The sequence below is a fragment of the Pongo abelii genome, chromosome 19, assembly GCF_028885655.2.
Source record: "Pongo abelii isolate AG06213 chromosome 19, NHGRI_mPonAbe1-v2.0_pri, whole genome shotgun sequence".
In the NCBI taxonomy this organism is placed as follows: domain Eukaryota; kingdom Metazoa; phylum Chordata; class Mammalia; order Primates; family Hominidae; genus Pongo; species Pongo abelii.
Window position 1 is genome coordinate 29,370,843 of NC_072004.2, and position 21,501 is coordinate 29,392,343.

Sequence of the window (21,501 nt, forward strand, 5' to 3'; positions counted from 1 at the left end):
AGATTACAATTTTTTTAAATCTCAAATTTTTTGTTTAAAGACATTCCATCAAAGGAATTTGTATCAAAAATAAAATGAGTAAAGCTGAAATGTAATTGGAATCAATAAGAAAATATCAGAGCTGGAAGGACATTAATAAATCCTTAGTAAAAACAGCATTGTACAGATAAAAAAAAAAGTCAGGGGTCGAGAAACTTAATTGATTTGTCTAAGGTCACGTTACTATGTCAATTCATTTCCAAGACCAATGTTTCTCCAGATAGAGATTAATGAAAAGAAGAAAGAAAAAGAAGAAAAAGCAGATCTCCACTTTTTTTTTTTTCCACCTCGAGGTCCTGATTCATTTGGTGTGGAATGGAGCATCCAAATTTCCTGTTGTCTTGTCTAACAGCAGAAAACTATTAAATGGAAGAAAATAAGATGTGAACTGAAGTGGTAGAAAAAAATAAATGAAAAAAAAAAGGAGACTTTGTTTTGGGCAGTTTTTTTTATTATGAATATATCTCCCTCAGCAGCCACATGAGGAGGGATGGCTGGGTCTTTCGCCATTCTTTGGGCAAGTATATTTCAAAATATGTTTAAGAGACTATCACATCCAAATCACCAGACAGGAGATCATAGCTATTCCCAGGATTTTTCAGTGTAACTTAATAAAAATCTCTGTGAATAGTTCCCCAAATTCTGCATTTTCAACAAGCTCCCCACTTATGGAGCTGTCACCTTGAGTGCAGGAAGGACAGGCTGTTTTACTTTATAACTGGGACAGCAAGTACAGATCCTGGTTCATAGGAGGTGTCTAGAAAATACATGATTGGGTAAATAGTTTAATTAATAACTATAATAAGCAGTAAAACTTAATAAATGCTATTTTTTTTAAAAAAATTGGACATATCTACTACTAGATATAAATTTCGGTTGGTGGTGGTCTTCATTTATGAAAGTGTTGGTTTTTACAGTTTTCCAGAAAATGTCAATTGCTATTCTGTACTCTATAATCAGAAGGAAGTCAGTTTGAGCACACAAAAATGACATAATATTCTGTGGTATCAAGAATACACAGCTTGATACTTCAGATTTATTTTTATCTTTGAAAGATATTAATCAAATAAGTAATTTTAAAAAATGGAGAGATTTTAATAATTGAAACAAAAATACTAATTATGAGTAAACATGTAATGTAGCTGTACGTTGAAATAAACTTGAAACTGTCTAGTGTCTGTATACGTATACCTTTTGCTTTCCCCAAGAACTATTTCTGCAAAATATCCGGTAGCCTGCAGAGATAACCCACATAGACTAAATTATTAATATGCAATCTTCCTTCCTGAAACAGTTTACATATGCAGTATACAGCATCTGGACTTGTAATTGAATTTTCAAAGTTTGCTGTGGTTTGGGAGCTGCATATGGGTCAGTAATCATTATCCAAACACCATCATTTATAGTACAAATACAATTAATCATTAATGACGGAAAAAAAGTCTCAGAGAAGGCTAGTACACCTATTTCTTAAACAAATATGTTACCCTCGAGCTGTAACAGTAGCATTTCCATTAGCCATTGCCTTAGATTATTAGATATTTGTTCTGGCATCTTTTAAAACAAGGCCCGTAAGAAGAGTCAATATAAAAATCTTCAGACATAAGGCCTGTCATATATATTCACAGAATTTAATCACTTTCTGGTTAAATCACTGCTCAAGTCAGCTTTGGATCTTTATCTTCTGAAGCTAATATCAATAACACCTTATTTTTAATTTAACTAAATTCAGCCAAATGTAGGAGAAACAAATCATGCTTCTTTTTATTATTAGTTTTAGTAGATGGTTGCCAGGGCAAAATTGGTAATTAGGGACAGTAAAGTATTCTTCACATATTTTTTTCTTGTTATACATTTGTAAGCCCAGGAGGTTGTTAAATGGAGATACTTTATAGATGCAGAAAGGAAGAAAAAAGATCAGTAAATATATGTTCTCACATTCTTGGCTCATTAGCTAACCTGACCAATTTCCTTTCCTCTTTGTCAATCCCATTTTTTTTTCTGTTTTTTCCCTACTCCAAGCAATTTATCTTCATGTTGCACTGACTCACGTTATGACCTACAAAACTCCTTGTCAAAAGACACAGAACAGAAAAAGAGGCTAATTGTGTAAGATAAATGCCAACCTAAAATAAGGATAACATATAATTTCATTGCAGCTTAAGGAAGAGAGAGGAAGGGCTATTTAATAGAGTTTTTGTTAAATATACGGTGAGCTTAAGGAAGAGGAACAGCTATTTGCCATCTTCACTGAAGTCAGATGTAGCTTAGACTTCATATGAGAAACATGAAGAAGAGATTTTTGTCTGTAGATTTCTAATGGGAAGTGTAGTCAGAGGACCATGCAACCACATAGTTTTATTTCTTGTAATATGTAGAGACATATGAGATAATTTATGAGCCATTCAACTTAAAGGTAGGAGGAAAGATCAGTTGGTATTTTAAGCATTCCTCTTTTGTGATACCACCTTGTCCTGACTTCTTTGAGCCTCAGTTTTCCATCTCTGAGCTCCTTTGTTTTGAAATTATAAAATACCACAGAGATCAAGGCTTACACTTTTAGCTGTTTGGGACAATGTCTGGTAGAACATGAGCAATGACCAAGAGTAAGCCGAGATCCTGAAGTTTTAGAGTGGTCTCTTTTGTCTCAAAATTTAACCCTTTCAAGTGCTTTTAGAGGGGGATTGTGCATGAAAGAGACACCTGCTTCTTTCTTATTATCTAGACCTTGTCTATATCAATTAGATACGTTTCTCTCTCACCGAGGTACACTCCCAAATACTATGTTTGCCCCAGTTCTCCCTGTGCCCTTGTTTCATGGCCAGTTGTGAAATTTTGTTCTACATAATGCTAAGAAAATAAATGCACAATGTGATAAGTGGTGTTACGGAAAATGTGGGAGTTGTAGACCGAAGAAAGCATCTGGGCAAAGAAAACATAATAAAGTCAACAAAATGCTTCAAGATTGTTTTAAATTGTTATAAAGAGGAAACAACATAAAAATATGGTATGTGAAGGTAAAGAATTTCATGGAGGTTTCCAACTACACTTTAGCTATGGCTATCTTTTTTTTCCAAAAGAAAGCTTTTGCGCTACTTTAACATGGACCTTACATAAGCACTGAAGTTCAATTGGAGAAACAGTAGGAAATTTGAAGCTTCTACTAAACCTCAGGGAATGTGGAAATAGTTTCAGGAACCATGCATTTCCACTCACATAACCAGTTTTAAAACCATAGCCCTCAAAGTTACAGTCAAGTTTTAATGTAGCAAAAAGGGCATAATTGTATTTACGTTGATACCTTTAATATACAACAATATATGATTTCTTTAAACCACGTAAATGCAGACCATTAGTATTCCCTTTATGGCTTTTGTCTTAAACCAGCTATCATCAAAACACAGTGTAATGCCAATAAGGCCATGAGAAAAGAAGGGAAATGGTATTCTGGCCCCCTAATTCGGAGCAGAAGGGAGGGAACTACCACCTATCACTCCATGTATATGCAGGGCCAATTAAACCATGCAAGAATTTCTAAGATGAATAAGTAGCTAAAAACATCCTGTTTCTTCTACTTAAATTAATGAAAAAATCTTTTGAGATTTATTTTAGGGTTTATTATCCTTTTCTTAAAATATCCATTTCTAGGGTACATGTGCACAATGTGCAGGTTTGTTACATATGTATACATGTGCCATGCTGGTGTGCTGCACCCATTAACTCGTCATTTAGCATTAGGTATATCTCCTAATGCTATCCCTCCCCCCTCCCCCCACCCCACAACAGTCCCCAGAGTGTGATGTTCCCCTTCCTGTGTCCATGTGTTCTCATTGTTCAATTCTCACGTATGAGTGAGAACATGCGGTGTTTGGTTTTTTGTCCTTGCGATAGTTTACTGAGAATGATGATTTGCAATTTCATCCATGTCCCTACAAAAGACATGAATTCATTTTTTATGGCTGCATAGTATTCCATGGTGTATATGTGCCACATTTTCTTAATCCAGTCTATCATTGCTGGACATTTGGGTTGGTTCCAAGTCTTTGCTGTTGTGAATAGTGCTGCAATAAACATACGCGTGCATGTGTCTTTATAGCAGCATGATTTATAGTCCTTTTGGTATATACCCAGTAATGGGATGGCTGAGTCAAATGGTATTTCTAGTTCTAGATCCCTGAGGAATTGCCACACTGACTTCCACAATGGTTGAACTAGTTTACAGTCCCACCAACAGTGTAAAAGTGTTCCTATTTTCTCCACATTGTGCACATGTACCCTAAAACTTAAAGTATAAAAAAAAAAAACAGCTAACTAAAATAGCTGATCTTAAAAGAAATCATTAAAAAAAATATGCAGGGCCAGGCATGGTGGCTCACATCTGTAATCCCACCATTTTGGGAGGCCAAGGATGGAACTGCTTGAGCCCAGGAGTTCAAGACCAACCTGAGCAATACAGTGCGACTTCATCTCTACAAAAACCTTAAAAAATTAGCCAAGTGTGGCGGCACATGCCTGCAGTCCCAGCTACTCAGGAGGCTGGGGTGGGAGGATTGCTTGATCCTGGGAGGGGAAGTCCAGTTGGCGGAGATCACTTCTCTGCACTCCAGCCTGGACGATAGAGGGAGACCTTATCTGAAAAAATTTTTAAAAATAAATATAAATTAAAAAACCAAAAGCAAATATATATTTACACATGTTTAAATATATAATAATGTTTAAAAAGGATACTATATTGTGATGAAGTGGCATTAACCCCAGGAATGCGAGATTGCTTTAACATTTGAAAATCAATCAATGTAATTCATATTAACGAATCCAGAGAGAATTACCATATGGTCGTATGAATTGATGGAGAGAAAAAGTTGACAAAATCCAACAGCCATTTCTGATAAAAATTCTCAACAAACTAGGAATAAAATAGAACATCATCTTGATAAGAGGATATTTGAAAAACCTACAACTAACATCATTCTGAATGTTTTCCCCTGACATCTGGAACAAGGCAAGGGTATCCTCATCAACATTTTTTATTTCTATTTTGCTACAGGTTTTAGCCAGCACAAATTGGCAAGGAAGATAAATACAAACCATATAGATTGAAATGGAACAAATAAAACTTTATTTGTAGAAGACAAAAATCATCTACAGAGAACAAGTGATAGACTTTCAATTATAACCGAGGTTTGCAAGGTTGCTGAATGCAAGATCAATATGAGAATAAATCGTATTTCAATACATTAGCAATAAATCATTGAAAATTGAAAAAAAAATCCATTTCTACCATCTCTGGAGATCTATCTTACTTATCCCTTAAGTCTCTGTTTTGATTAGTCAATGTTCATAATTGGAAGTATGTTTCCACCTCCATCTCTCCTTCAAGATTAAACGTTATGAAGAACAGGGCTCATGATTGGTGAATATTCATATATCTATGTTAACTTATATGAGACAATGTACTAATTGTTAAAATATGAATGTATCATACAAGACTTTTTGATATTGGAGGCTTCACCCATGAGTCCAAAGACACACCTATTACACAACTTCCATTTTCACAACTAATGGCCCATGTCTAAAAACTCAAACTTGAAGTATATCTTTAATAATTTTGCTTTTGAATAATTATAGTTATATTTTCAGGTGTTTTTGGAGTCTGTTTTGTTTTCATCTTTTTTATTCCATCAAAAAGCTCACAGATTTTAGGAATTTGGATTTGTGTTATATCAGTCTAGATAATAAATGCCGATTACAATTAAAATACTAGGTCAAGGGAAAACTGGAACCAAATTAAAATTATTTTTATATCTTTTCACTCAGCCAGCAAAATATGCTTGCTAGATGAGATTATTGTTCAAAATTATTGCTGTCTTCATCAAAGCAGCTCATATATTTCTTGCTAATACCATGTAACTCCCACTGCTGCTCTGTGGGGGGAATATACTTCACACCGCTACTGTCAGGGTTGAGGATGTGACTTTGTTGGTGCATTTGTCAGCTTGTGCTGTAATAAGAAACTACTGTAGACTAGGAGGCTAAAACAACATTGATTTCTCACAGTTCTGGAGGTTGGAAGCCTGGGATCAAAGTACCTGTAGGGTTGTTTTCTCCCAAGGCCTATCTCCTTGGCTTGCAGATGGTTACCTTCTTTTTGTGTCCTTTCATGGCCTTTTTTCTGGGTGCACACATCCCTGGTGTCTCTTGCTTTCTTCTTAAAAGGGCACTAGTATTGGTCGGGTGCAGTGGCTGATGCCTGTAATCCCAGCACTTTGGGAGGCTGAGGCAGGTGGATCACGAGGTCAGGAGATCGAGACCAGGGTGAAACCCCGTCTCTACTAAAAATACAAAAAATTTTCCAGTCATGGAGTTGTAGACTGAAGAAAGCATCTGGGCAAAGAAAACATAATGAAGTCAACATTTTGTACTTTTCATGTAACAGAAAATGTATATATACTACTGGCATAAATAAAGTTCCTATTTTTACAAAGTTCATATTCTAATGAGAAAATAGAGTAACTGATGAAGAGAATAGAGCTACTTGACAAATGATAAAGTCTTTCTAAGGAGATAACATTTAAATGGAAAACTTAATGTAATTAATCAAGTATAGGAAGAGCCAACAAAATAATTTTTCAGAATTTGGGAAGAAATAGAGTTGTTAGTGTGAGAAAATACGCTATGGCAAGTCACAAGAAACAATATCTGTGATATTCCAACTCTTCACATCAAGTGGTGGAGTCAGTTTCCCCTCTACTTGAACGTGGGTTGACTTTGTGACTTTCTTTAGCAAAAAGAATATGGTGGAAGTGACCTGTGTGCCAGTTATAAGACGAGGCCTTGACATTGCAACTCTTGCAGTTGGGACTCCTGCTATTTCCATGAGAACAAGTCCAAGCTGGCCTGTTGGAAGATAAAACATTATGCACAACTTAGTTTATTTATCTCATTTGTCCAAGCCACGGACCCAAAACTTATATGAGAAAGCCCAGCCAAGAAGAGCCAAAGTGAAATGCATCTGATCTGTTAGATGACCATGGTTGCATGATCAAGTCCAGCCAAGATCAGTCTAGCTTGATCAAGATCAAAAGAACTGCAGACCCAACATACAGAATCTTGGAGCAACAAGGAATTGTTATTTTAAGAGACTAAATTTTAAGGAGGGTTGTTAATCAGCAATAGAGAATTGATACAATCGTAAACAATAATAGATTTTTAATTTCACATTATAAGAAATTTCAAATTGACTCACCCTGTATACCAGTATTACCAAGGACCCAGATGTTCTGCCAGCTTCAGCATATTTTTGCTTGTTTTTTCATTGGTTTTTATTTTTTCTCTTTACACTGACAGTGTTTCTTACAAGATGACTGATACATTTCAAAGCACCATTTCTTGTTATAATGGCACTCAAGGTAGGAAGCAAAGATACTTTGATTTCTCATTTCTCTTGTTTCAGGAAAACAAAATCTTACCCAGAAGTCACTCAGCACACTTCTGGCTAAAATCGAATCATTGACCCACTGAAACCCATCATATATAAAATAAATTGATATGAAATTGACCAGGTTTTAATGTTACGATTTACTCCATAGGCATGCTGTCACTCAAACTAATTAATCACCTAAACATTAAAGAAGATGATTAAAAAAACTGATAAAAAAACAAAACACTAACACATTACAAATTTTTAAATGCTACTTACTCTGAAGTCTGCATACAAGTTAAGATGCACGTTGGAGAAGAGGGCAGGATCCATTCATACAAAGAACCATAATAAAGATATTGGATTTTTAAATAAGTGAGGAAAAATTATAGCAGCAATTAAGGAGAGTGGTGAATGGATTATAGGTGAGAAAAAGAAGAGGAGAATCAGAGGAAAAAAAGAAAACTAATTAGGAGACTATGTTTCTAAGTCCAAGTGAGAGAATATGACTAGTGTGACATAGACTAGACTAAGAAAGCTATAAATAGCTAAAAGTGTATGGATTTGTAAAGAGTTTTAGAAGCAGACTTGCTAATGAAGCACTTTCTGTCAGGGAAATACACCACTCAGGATTTATTCCACTGGTTGTGTCACTGGAGTTCATGGTTTTGCCATTTCCTAAAACTGACTGTTACTGGGGCAAGGTTTGGGAGAGGGAAGGAGTGTATTGAGAACATGAAATATAAAACTCCCATTAGACATTTAGGTGGAGCTGTTCAGAAACCAATTTGATACATGAACCTATATCAACTGAGGATTTAGTACTGGAAATACTGATTGAGGGTTCAGTATATTGATAGTATTTGAAGTACTGGGTAAGAATCAAGTTACATAGGAGAAAGTAGACAAAGACTGCATCTACTAGCATTACTTCTCCAAACTTCATCTCTCATTACAGTTGTACAGTATACAGCCTCAAACTTCATATGTTAAATAGAATTCTAGAGTAAAACGTGTTTAAAGGTTAACATGCTGCCCACTTTCAAATTTTATTGATTTACTGCTATTTTATAAAACGCCTTATAGGGTGTAAAAGAGTTACTAAAGCTTTTTTTTTCTTGAGGTGGAGTCTTGTTCTGTTGTCCAGGCTGGAGTGCAGTGGTGCAATCTCAGCTCACTGCATCCTCCACCTCCTGGGTTCAAGGGATTCTCTTGCCTCAGCCTCCTGAGCAGCTGGGACTACAGGTGCCTGTAACCATGCCTGGAAATTTTTTGTATTTTTAGTACAGACCATATTGGCCAGGCTGGTCTTGGACTTCTGACCTTATAATCCACCTCCGCCTCCCATAGTGTTGAGATTACAAGTGTGAGCCACTGTGCCTGGCTTCTAAAACTTTTAAATACTGCTGTGATTTGCTTCTTGGGAGTATTTAGCTCGGTAAGTACAAGATCAACCAACCAAATTGTGATATTGTTTAATACATGTGAATATCACCATTCCAGGGAAACCTTACAGTATCAAGCTTTGCAAGGGAATAACTAGATGTGTCTTAGGAGCTTTTATTTTACTTTATTTCGTATATATGGTGACTTAAAGCAGGGTAACAATATGCTGTGATAGTACACTGTTATCAAAATTTTAAAAAATAGTCTGTTTGCATAACTAAAACCAGTTCAATTTTGCAAGCATGTGGGGCAAGTCTACTCTATTTCTATGAAACCCAAATTTCATAGAAATTTTCATAGAAATTGGGTTTCTATGAAACCCAAATTGAAACTTTGTTCACTTACAACTCTATGAATATGTAATTCCTCCCCTCTTCATTGCTCTCAGGTTTATAACTGCTTCATGTAATTTTCCTTAGAAGATTAATTTATGCAGAATTATTTAAAAACTAAAAACAATTTATTACGAAAGTGCTTATTGAATTTGTATTCATTATTTTTGATACAAAGTCACTTAAAAATTAATAGCACACATATGATCCCGCAATTCCACTTCCAAATATGTATTTAAAAAAATTAAAAGCATGGACTCAAATGGAAATTTTTACACCAATGTTCATAGCAGCATTATTCAAAACAGCCAAAAGGTGGAAGCTATCCAAATGTCCATCAACAGATAAATTGATAAATAGTTTGCACAATTCTGATTTACTTTTCTTAGATTATAATAACTTAATTTTAAATATCTGCAGAGCAAAAAGGCATGGAGATTGAAAAATACATTTTGGAAATACTGCCTTTAAAGGAATTTCTACTATTCAAATTACACATAATGCCAAAATAATATTTGTTACAGCTTAACCAGGGACAAATTTACAACATAAGCTTAGCTTTGAAAAACAAACAAAAACAGACGTTCTAAAATGAAAACCGACTATTTGACTTAAAATTTGGAATTTTGAGCAAATAACTTTGTTTTAGAATTACATTTTGCTATTATTTACCATTGGTAAATTCATGAAGTAAATTAGTTTCCCTGCACCATTCACAGGGCCTGCAACACAGTAAGGATTCAATAATTGTTTCTTGTTTAAATGAAAAAAAAAATGAATTTATAATATCTAGTTACTTTTTATTTTTAAATTAACAAACTTAATTTTTTGAACAGCTGTAGGTTTATAGAAGAATTAAGTGCAAAGTTCAGAAAATTCTCGTATATCTACCCCCACTAACATGGTATATTTGTTCCAATTGATGAGAAAATATTGAAATATTAACTAAAATCCTTGGTATATATTTGGTTTCCTCTTTCTGGTTGTATATTTTGTGGGTTTTGAAAAATGTATAATGGCATGTATTTACTATAGTTAACTATATACATGCCATTATACATTTGCACAGAATAGTTTGACTGCCAATCAGTGCTTACCGAGGACATAGGAGGGGAGGAAGAGGGATCAATAGGTGGAATACTGGGATTCACGGTATCCACTATCTCCTAGTTTGGCCTTTTCCTGAATATCATAGAGTTGGAGTCACAGAGTATGTAACCTTTGTCAGATCGGCTTCTTAACTTAGCAAGATGCATTTTTTGGACAAATCAGGTTGTCATAACAAAAATGGCATAAACTGGTTGGCTTAAACCATAGAAATGTATTTCACACAGTTCTGGAGGCTGAGAAGTTTAAGATCAAAGGCTGACAAGATAAAATGGCCTGTTCTCTTAGCTTCTCAGTAGCCATTATCTTGCTGTTGTGCCCAAATGACCTCTTATTTGTGCATGAATGGGAAAAGAGAGCTTCTCTGATATCTCTTCTAATAAGGACACCAATTCTTTTGAATTAGGGCTCCATACTTACGACCTATTTAACTTTAATTGCCTCCCAAAAACTTTATTTGCAAATGCAGTCGCATTGAGTATTAAGGATTCAATCTATGAATTGTGGAGACAAACCAGTATATGATATTTCACTCTTGGTCTCCCAAAATTCATATTCTTTTCACATGCAAAACATATTCACCTTTTCCAACAGTCTTCCACATCCTAATTCATTTCAGCATCAGCTCTAAAGTGTAAAGTGTCATCTAATTATCATCTAACTCAGGTATGAGTGGGACCTTAGGTATGATTCATCACGAAAAAAATTTCTCTCATGCTGCAAACCTGTGAAACTAAAAAAGTTGTGTGGTTCCAAAATACCACCTAACTTTTATAGTATGATGGAACAGGCATAGGATAAACATTCTCATTCCAAAAAGGAGAAATAGAAATGGAGAAAGGAGTAGCAGCTCCCAAGCAAGTCCAAAAACAGGCAAAGCAAATTTCATTAGATCTTAAGGTTCGATAATAATTCCCTCTGGCTCAGTGACTCATCTTCTGGACTGATTGGGGTGGTGACTCTGCCCCCAAGGCCCTAAGTGGGGTTGTTGCCAGGCACAGGTCTTCCTCCCAAGGCCCTGCTGGCAAAGGCCATCTGGCCAGTTGAAACTAAGCCGGTGACCCTGATAATTCTGAATTGCCTACAGTGTTATTTTTCCCTTGTCTTGAAAAACAGTGTATGTTTGCAGCCAAATAACTCTGTTGTCCTGTCCTGTAGAATCTGAGAAGACCCTCCTCAGGCTTCCTTCACTTTATCTTATCTCCATCCCCGTCAGTTCAAACTGGCAGTGTGTCTGCCTGTATTATTCCATAATCTCTTTATCAAGTGATAGTCTGGCTATACCTTTGGTATTCTCTTAGAACATGCTCTTCTCATTTTTTTGCAACACACTCAGATTGAGAATTTTCTACATCTTTCTACATTTGATTGTTTTTCCCTTAACAATACCTTCCTCAATTAATCTTTCTTCTAACATTTAACTACAAACAGGAGGATTCAGGCCACACCATCACATTTTGCTTTGAAATCTCCTCAACTACCTATCTAATTTCATTGTTCACAATTTTGATTTTTTGCAAAACACTAGAACACATTTTAGTCAAGTTCTTTGCCACTTTATAACAAGGATTACCTTTTCTCCAATTTTCAATAATCTGTTCCTATTTTTGTCTGAGACATCCCAAGAATGACCTTTAATATCATGTTTATACCAAAATTATATTTGTGATTACATATGTTTTCATTAAGAAGTTGGAGGCTTTCTCTCTATCTCCTTTTCTTTCTGAGCCCTCATCAGAGTCATCATTCATAGCCAATGTCCATCAACAGTCCCTCCTTGGCAATGTGGGTTTTTTTCTAGCATGCACCTCAAAACTCTTACTGCCATCTCTTATTACCCAGTGCCAAAACTGCTTCCACATTTTAAGTACCTGTTACAGCAGCATTCCCTTCTCTGTACCAAGATCTATTTTGATGAACTCAGTCACTTGGGAGTTAGGACTTCAACATATGAATTGGGGAAGGTGGGCACGATTCAGTCCGTAGTACATTTCAAATGCCAGATTAATAGAGAGCATGAGGAAGTTGTAATTTGTTATTCCAGAGTCTGCACAAACAGCTGTCACCATGCTTGGAGACCATTTGTTAGACTGGTAGCATATGGGCCACCATCATTCCCTGCAGCAGGCAGAGTGAGTTGATGGTGGTGTGCTCTCCTTTGGACCTCCAATTGGTTGTCATAGCCATTCTTCACAACCACTCCCAACTTAGTAAAGATGAACCTGGAGGAGTATTTGCTATCCCTGGTGTACAGAAGCAGAAAAGAACGAATGTACCAGCAGTTTTATCAGTAGTCAACATGGAGTGTCCCCCTAAAATGAGATACGAGAATGTTGAAAATGACACTCCTCTGACTTCTGGAACCATGATATAGTTATAGAGCTGCCATAGTGATCTATAGTTCAGAAAAGCCTGACTTCCAAACTCTATATTTAGTAATTCCTTAAGTAGACAGGCTCAGGTATTTTTTCAAGTGATGCAGAATCCCACATCTACTCCAAGGAATCCAACATCCTAACCAGAGCTGGAATGATGTCAAAATATAACTTTCTCCTTACATGAGCAAAACTCTTCATGTGTATTTTAATTAATATTATATTTTCTGCAAGTTCTTCATGGTACAAGAAAGTCAAATCAGATAAACTGTACATAATTTTACAGCTGTGGCAGAATTGTTTTGCCATTTCTGTGAGATATATTCCTTCTGAGCATATTATATAGATATATAATTCTGATTATATTATTATTTTGTATCTTTCCCTAGCAGAAATTAATTAATTTCTAATAGGTTGGGGTATGGCTTTCACCTAGTATAAGAAATTCAAATAATTATTAACCAAACAGGAAACAGTTTCCAAATGAGTATATGAAAATTTAATAATATGTGAATTTAAATATACTTTTATATATATAGATTAAGTATTTCAATAATTTATCAGTCATTTAAGTAGATGCTACTGTAAAGCAGTCCATTTCAAATCGTATAATATTTAAAATCCATAATAAGCGTACCAAGCACATCTTATACTTATTTTATAGATAGTAAAACTAATAATCAGGCATATTATGTCTTTACAAAAGGTTTTACGAGCATCAAAAATAATCATGCCAGGATCTGAATCTAGAAATTTTTGGTTATTGGTGTGTCTATATTTCTTTTCTTATGCCTCTAAAAATGTATAGTCTCAGGTAAAAATTAATAATACAAAAAGAATTATTCTGGGTATTTGGTGAAATTTTTATAAATTACTTCCTTGAGAAAGGGAATAAATAGTAATTGTAACACAATTTTACAAAATCTCTAATTGCCACATAGCAGTTACTTATATTTTATGATGCTGAATAAGCAAAAATTTATTTTTTGAGATCCACAAAATTGTTTTCCTGTAATTTCTAATCATGTGGATTTAGGTGAAAATCTCTGTGGTATAAGGCTCCAGTGTGGCTTCTATAATCCCTACCTTCTGGCGTTAACACATTTGTGCTCTTAAGTGTGGGCAGGAACTGAGTTACCTCTAACAGTAGCAAATGGCAAATATCAGACCATGTGATTATGTGAACATGATTACATTACATGAGATTGTAAATGGTCTTGCTGGGAGACTCTCTGTCATTGGCTTTGAAGAAATAAATTGTCATGTGTTGTGCTGCTACATGGAGAGGATCATAGCTTTCAGAGTTGAGTGTGGCCATCAGCTAACAGCTAGCAGGAAGCTGAGGCCCTCAGGGTTAACAGCCTTCCAGGTACTTGATGAATACTGTAAGGAACCATATGAATGTGGAAGAGGATTCTTCCCCAGCTGAGATTCAGATAAGACCATAGTGTTGGCTGCTACCTTGATTGCAGCCTCGTAAGACTCTGAAGCAGAAGAGTCAGCTAAATCCCATTCCAAATTCCTAACCAACACAAACCATAAAATAATTCACTTGCTTTGTTTAATCTGCAAATTTCACAGTAATAATGCTGTGTGTCAATGGAGACACAAGATTATTTCTTACATTTATACTCTATCATGCTTTATCACTGGCTATTTATACTATCATTTCCAGAAATTTTAATAAGAAATAATTGACATATACACATACACAATCTCATGTATGTCTTCCCATGCCCACAAAGACACACAGCATATATGCATCTACAGTTGTGTGACTCAGAGAGAGGCATATCTGACACTTAAAATATTTATTTCTAAAATATGCATTTCAAAATATATGGCTGGGCTAAATTTGTCTTTAAGTATCTGCCCTTGGAAAATGAACTGAATTTTTATAAGTAATGAGAAACCTGGGTAAAGCTCTCCTGGAAGAATGGCCAAAAAGTGTAAGGCCTGAGGCATTGCCAATTACTATTTTCCAGAAAATACGAGATGTAGAGGTCACCATTGCTGTTACAAACCATGAAAATAAAAAATGTTTTAAAATTCTTTTTGTGTGATGAAAGGCTAAAAGCTGAAGTATGTGTTGCCATGGAAATAGTGTTTTGTTTACAGAACTTGTCTTTCCTAGAACTCATCCATTAAATGGTAGGAGAGAACCACTTCAATGTTGACATTGTATTGCACTCAGAGCTTTCGTTACTAGAATAATATTTGTTCATTTTTCAATAAGAAGCAAAAAATGTTCCACTGCTCATTTTGTCCATTTTTTTAATGACACTGGTAGGCTTGTTACTTAAATTAAATCCATCTAAAGAAAATGAATATGTACTGGTTAATCCAAATGAACCCATGTAAATACACTACTGTGGCTCTAAACATTGGCAAATATAACAAACCGTCACTACCATTCAGGATGGAATGTTACAGATAACGTTCTGCTTCACAACCAATGACGATGGTGCCAGAATGCTCATGTTCTTGTTTCTCGTACTTTCTGGTAATTTGTACTAATCAAGATAGGACTGGCATTGCAGATGTAGCAATCAAACATTTTATTTCTTGCTTTCACAAAATCACTCTAGTCCCGGTGAGTTTTGGGGGATTTGGCTGCTACACAGGAATTCATTGAGGTTGCTTTTGTGTCTCAACACAAAGTCTCCTCATTGTCCTGGCAGAGGAACAGAATACTGGAGGGGTTTCTACTGACCCAAAGGGACACACATGATTTCTACTCACAGTTGTTTGCCTACAGCTTGTTTCATGGTCCTGGTTAATTGCAGTAGGGCTAGCAGAAATAGGACAGTGCAGGTTGCATTTGTCAAGTGTTCTTAATCCTCTCACATCTATCATCCAGGTAAAATTTTTCACTGATCTGTGCCCACAAACCAGGGGGAGTATTTTTTTTAACCACCCACAAGCCTGTTCCTTTGGTCTGTTGTACTTTTGAATCTTCCGGTTCTCTTTTCTGTTTTTTTTTTTTTGTATTCCCTGACATGAAATAAAATTATACATTTTACCCTTGTGATAGTTTGCTGAGAATGATGGTTTCCAGCTTCATCCATGTCCCTACAAAGGACATGAACTCATCTTTTTTTATGGCTGCGTAGTATGGGGGGAGGGGGTAGGGATAGCATTAGGAGATATACCTAATGCTAAATGACAAGTTAATGCGTGCAGCACACCAACATGGCACATGTATACATTTGTAACAAACCTACACGTTGTGCACATGTACCCTAAAACTTAAAGTATAATAATAATAAAATTTAAAAAATTACACATTTTATAACTTTGTCAAATTCTACGTGCTATTTCCTTACTTGAGATTAGATTTCTCCTTTTTGACCTAACAAGCCTTGTACCATTTTAAGTGTTTCAGTGCTACTTAAATAGAAATGCTCCTTTTATCCACCAGTCCCTTGCTGTCATAATACTATGTTAGGTGAAGATTTATTATATAATTTATCAGATTGAATATTTCTCATGTACATTCCATATTTCTGTGTGTGTGTGTCTCTGTCTGCCTCATTCTTTATAAACTTCCCTTACTACAAAGAATACGGAATGTGAGTACCCATGTTATAACTACCCATGCTTCAAAAAGAATGTAGATTACAGTATTTACACAGTTTATTGTTGAAATAGCTAAAGAGATTAGCATCATGCTTATGCATATTTAAGTGTTCAGTACATAGTACCTTTCATTACCATAAAAAATAATATTTGGAATATATAATTACTTACAATGTATAGACTTGGTATATTCTGTAACTTTTTACTTATAGGGACTGCTAAATCATATATTTTATTTGATTAGATAGCATTCACAACGTTAGAAAATTAAACATAACCACTACAATATTCTACATTTTTGATTACTTGGTTTTGATTCTTTGTCTCATAGGCAAGAGAAATAGTATCAACAGAGGAATGGAATTATAGCTAGAAATTCTATTTTGGTGAATAAGCTGAGGACTTCCTAGAGAAGCTGTATGATGTGAAATAGTTGCAAATAATGACAAAGCAACTTGTAGATAAGTTATTTTAAGCCTTTATTTGTTAGGTTGCTGCATAGAGCTGTAAAAGCATCAACAACGTATTTCCTCAAAATGTAGAGTTTACAAGTTTTCTGAGCTCCCTGATGTTTGCAATCTATTCCAGTCTCAATGTCCTCTAATTTTATATCAGTCTTCTAATGATCTAGATTGCCCATTGCTTGCAGCTATCTTTTCATGTTTGATTTGGTTAAAGGAAAATCAGCTTTACATTGTGAAAATGCTTACTGTTAGCAAATGGTGAAATTGTGAGGAATTGTGCTGTAATTACTGAATATTGGCTCTCCATGAACATGTTGCTTAAACGAGGGAAGATCTGCCAGAGAAACTTAACTTTCTTTCCTCAGCAGTCCATCGTTAAAGCAACAATTGTGGAAATCAAATGAGATGTGGAACCATTTTTGATTGCCTTAAATGGCGCATTTATATATGCCAGCAAGAATCTATGCTTCTATGTAAATTGAAAAAGGGAAATGAAACAGTCTGTGGATGTGGACTCTCGGGTTGAACGTGGGTGGATCAGCTCCTACTCAACATCTGTTCAGGCTGGAAATGCAGAGGAAGTTTAATATGTTTACTCAATCATACCGGTTTCCTGGGTGCCAAGGCAGAAAATCTAAAATATATGACAAATGTTCACACTATGTGGGAGCTATTTAGAACAAAGGTGATGATCCTGGAAGAAAATGTGGAGACGCTATCTCGGGTGCCAGCACAGTTGGACTTCTTTGCTGCCAGCAATCAGCAGCCCTTAAACATCAACATTTCAAAGTTTTGTCGACGAGTGTACCAAGTAACCTCTAAAAACATTTGAGAAGAAATAGAAAATAACACTAGATTATTTCTTAACATATCAAAAGAATATCAACATATGGCCTTGGATCCTTTTCATTCCCCATCCCTGTAAGTCCATACAAAATTATAATACATTTAATGTAGCATTCCAATCCAGACAGTAGTTTGTGGAGTTAAATTTCAAACTCCCTTTTTGAAAATTTTCTTGCATTCATAAACACGTTAGCTAGCCAGGACAGCATGTTGCTCTAGGAACAAAAGTGGGGAGTTACAAAGAAGGCAAATTATAAGAAATATATTTCTGTCAAAATTTTATGAAACAAGAAAAATCATAAAACAAAAATTAGTATTAGAAGAAAGTCATCAAATTTTACATAATGATTTTTCATCAATATACTTGGCCTCTAATTAGTTAAAAGGAAGATCATGCAATGCCCAGAGTTATTATCTTGTGGTTACTATTCAATTTAAATTCTCATGTTCCCCAAAATGTCCTTGTTTTAGTTGGTAAGACAGCAAGACAATAGCTACAATTCAGTGGAATTAAATACTTTGCCATATTCCATGAAATGTACAAGGAGGGGTCAGAAGAAACACAATTATTTTTGTCTGGTGGAATACAAAAAGATGTCACAGAGTTGGCATTTGAATTGGATATTGGAAGATGAATGGAAGTACACTAGCTGGAGATGAAAAGAATATAATGGACTGAGGAAAAGTTCCTTTCCTAAAATCAAGAAAGCTGTAAAAGGCATGGGGATTTTAATAATTATCTTCACTTGGAATTACATGTATGTTGAGTGCAGGGACAAAATTGAAAAAATAGTTATGGCTGAAAAGTTATATGGGAAATTATTATCAAAGGCTATTGATGTCAAGCTAAGAAGATTACATTTTACCTAAAATGCCTATGATCTTTAAAGTGGATGTAAGACTAGTTCCTCTTCCCCATTCTTATGTTTTCCATATTGTCCTCTTCCTTGTGAAAAATTCCACCACCGTTGTCAACGCTTCACTTTATATACCATACTAATATAATACTTTCGCCCATGAGCAGAATGGATGAGAACATTCTCAGAAATGTATTAAAATTACTACATATATTGTGTTTGAAACGGAAAACCATGAATAGATACCTTTATAGTAATAAATTAAATCTTAACAGGTGAGTTGCAGAGAATATGGTAGGTGGTACAAAAGTAGCAAAGTGCAGTGGGGAAGTTTGTAATTTCTAAGCAATTCTCTAAATATATTTATTTAGTAATCTTCTAGGTCTGGTGGAGTGACTTAACTGAGCGATGCATTTCAGAAACATGGCTTCCAAAAATCAGATATTTATGATAGTTACTTATAAATAAAATACAACACAAAGATAGGGCATCATTATATATACACACAGGAGCTTCATAATTACAATTATATTTGTAAAAGTATAATTTTTAAGTAGTTGAGTAATACAACTACACTACAGAAAAATGACTTACTTTAAAGACATGACTTGTATAAGCAGACTTGTAGTTACCTACTTAATTATATAAATTTGTTTAACAAGTAAGTAGACAAAAGTTACAATATGAATTTTAATATATATTACATATGTATGTCTGCTTTAAAAGTATGTGAATATATTTAACTTAAAAAAATGAGGATAAAGATAAATCAGTCTATCAGAGAAACAAATTAATGATAGAAAAATAATAAATCCATAAATGATATTAAAGCTTCCCTTCTCTGTTGTTGCATGTTATGAGTGGTTCTCATATTTACTGAAGAACTAAGGTAAAGTACTGGTTTTGTAAGGGTGGGACATACTGACTATAAAGCTTAAGATTAAAATCAAGCAGAAAATCAAATACTGCATGTGCTCATTTATAAGTGGAAGGTAATCACTAAGTACACAGGAATACAAAGAGGGGAAGGATAAACACTGGGAATTCCAAAACAGGGGTGGAAGGAAGGGGAGGGAGGACTGAAAAACTACTTATTTGGTACTATGCTCACTATGTGGGCGACAAGATCAACTGTACCCCAAACCTCACCATCACATAATATGACCCTATAACAAATCCACACATGTATCCCCTGAATGTAAAATAAAAGTATTATAAAAAAAATTAAGCAGGATTTTTCTAAAGGAGTTTCAGTTTGAAATGACCTTGAATTGACCTAGAATTGAATGAATAGCAGACATTTAATAACCCAAATTAACAAGCAATGACAATAAAGAAATATTAATTATACATTATTTTAACCAAGCTGAGAGTTCACCTATTTTGAGGTAGGTACAAATTAGCTAAATTCTGTTTTGTGGGGCTTTTTTTCCCCCCACAAAAAGGCAAATTCTCAAAGCTATAAGTAGACCTCTGTTATTTTCAATGTATTTAAAATATTAAATAGTTGTTTTATTTTACAGCAATCTTGTAGCCTTTAAATTATTTTAATGATAGGAAAAAATGACATAGGATTTTTAAAAAATTTTATCAACTATTTGTTTTGGGTTTAATCTAAATACTCCATAACATACCTAGGGCCAAAATGTTCTAACACTGAACCAAAATATGTCTCAATAAACAATAATATTGCCCCAGATATGGAAGTGCTGGGTGACTAATATCAGGACTTGATTACTAGCATTAACTTTCATCAGTATTTAACTATTAACTTCAGTGCTAGTAAGACATCAATTTGCTGTAACAAGTATTTACAAAATATACTGTGGCCACAAAAATAGGATGTGCCATGTGACTTCCTCTCACATACAAAAAAATGTATGCAATGTAATTTAAAAATTGGAGTTGTTTAAAAATATCTTCATATTGAGTTTAAATATTCTTTTCATTATGAGGGTAATTAGATAATCAGGCTAAATGCACACATTTTAATAAGCAAATGAATTCTTAGCAAAAATCCCTTATTTATTTATTTATTAAAATAAAGATTTATTTTAAATGAATGAGTGCTGTTTCTTTGAATTTGGACAATCTGTATATTTACAATCTAATTTTGAAAAATTCCAATTTTAAATTAAGAAAAATGCTTTACATACTTGAATCTAAAATAACGTGTTATAATACTATATTTGGAGATGTGTTTCTTTATACAACAAATAAATTATATTTACAGATGTGTGCCTAGAGAGAATATTTATCTGTAGGTACTTCACGATTAACAGGAATACTGCATTTGAGAGAGAGAGATGGAGACAGATAGGCCGAGAAAATATGAGGCAAGGTGAGAGAGAGAATCCCATAATAATCTTCAGAGTAAAACACAGAATTTTAGGTTTTTCTCACCAACATAGACTATTGCCTCTGTCTTACAATTGCTAATGAAGAACTATAATCTTCTCCTAAGTCAAAGTCAGTAAAAGGTAAATTTTATTTTACCTTCATTTCTTTTCAAATACTCTTCCTTTTTGATGTAGATCTGAGTTCTCTGTTTTTTTTTGTTTTGTTTTGTTTTGTTTTGTTTTTGTAGAGATGGTATGTCACTATGTGGCCCAGGCTATTCTCCTGGCCTCACGTGATCCTCCTGCCTCAGCCTCCCAAACTGCTGGGATTACAAGCATGAGCTACTGCACTGGGCTGAAAGGTAAATTTTATATCACCAGTATTGATAGCTCTACATGAAACTTAAGCTGAACTCTGGCATAAAAATAACATATTAAACAGGATATAGGATGGTATAACCATTTACTTTTTAAAACTTAAATTTTAAATTGACTTTTTTTTCAGGAAATCAGTTTTCTTGACAACAAGGGCAAAAATATGACTTAGTTATTTACATTTACTTAATTATTGTTCATTTTCTTTTTCAAGCCTTTTCATTGTTATACCTAATGCTAAATGACCAGTTAATGGGTGCAGCACACCAACATGGCACATGTATACCTATGTAACAAACCTGCATGTTGTGCACATGTACCC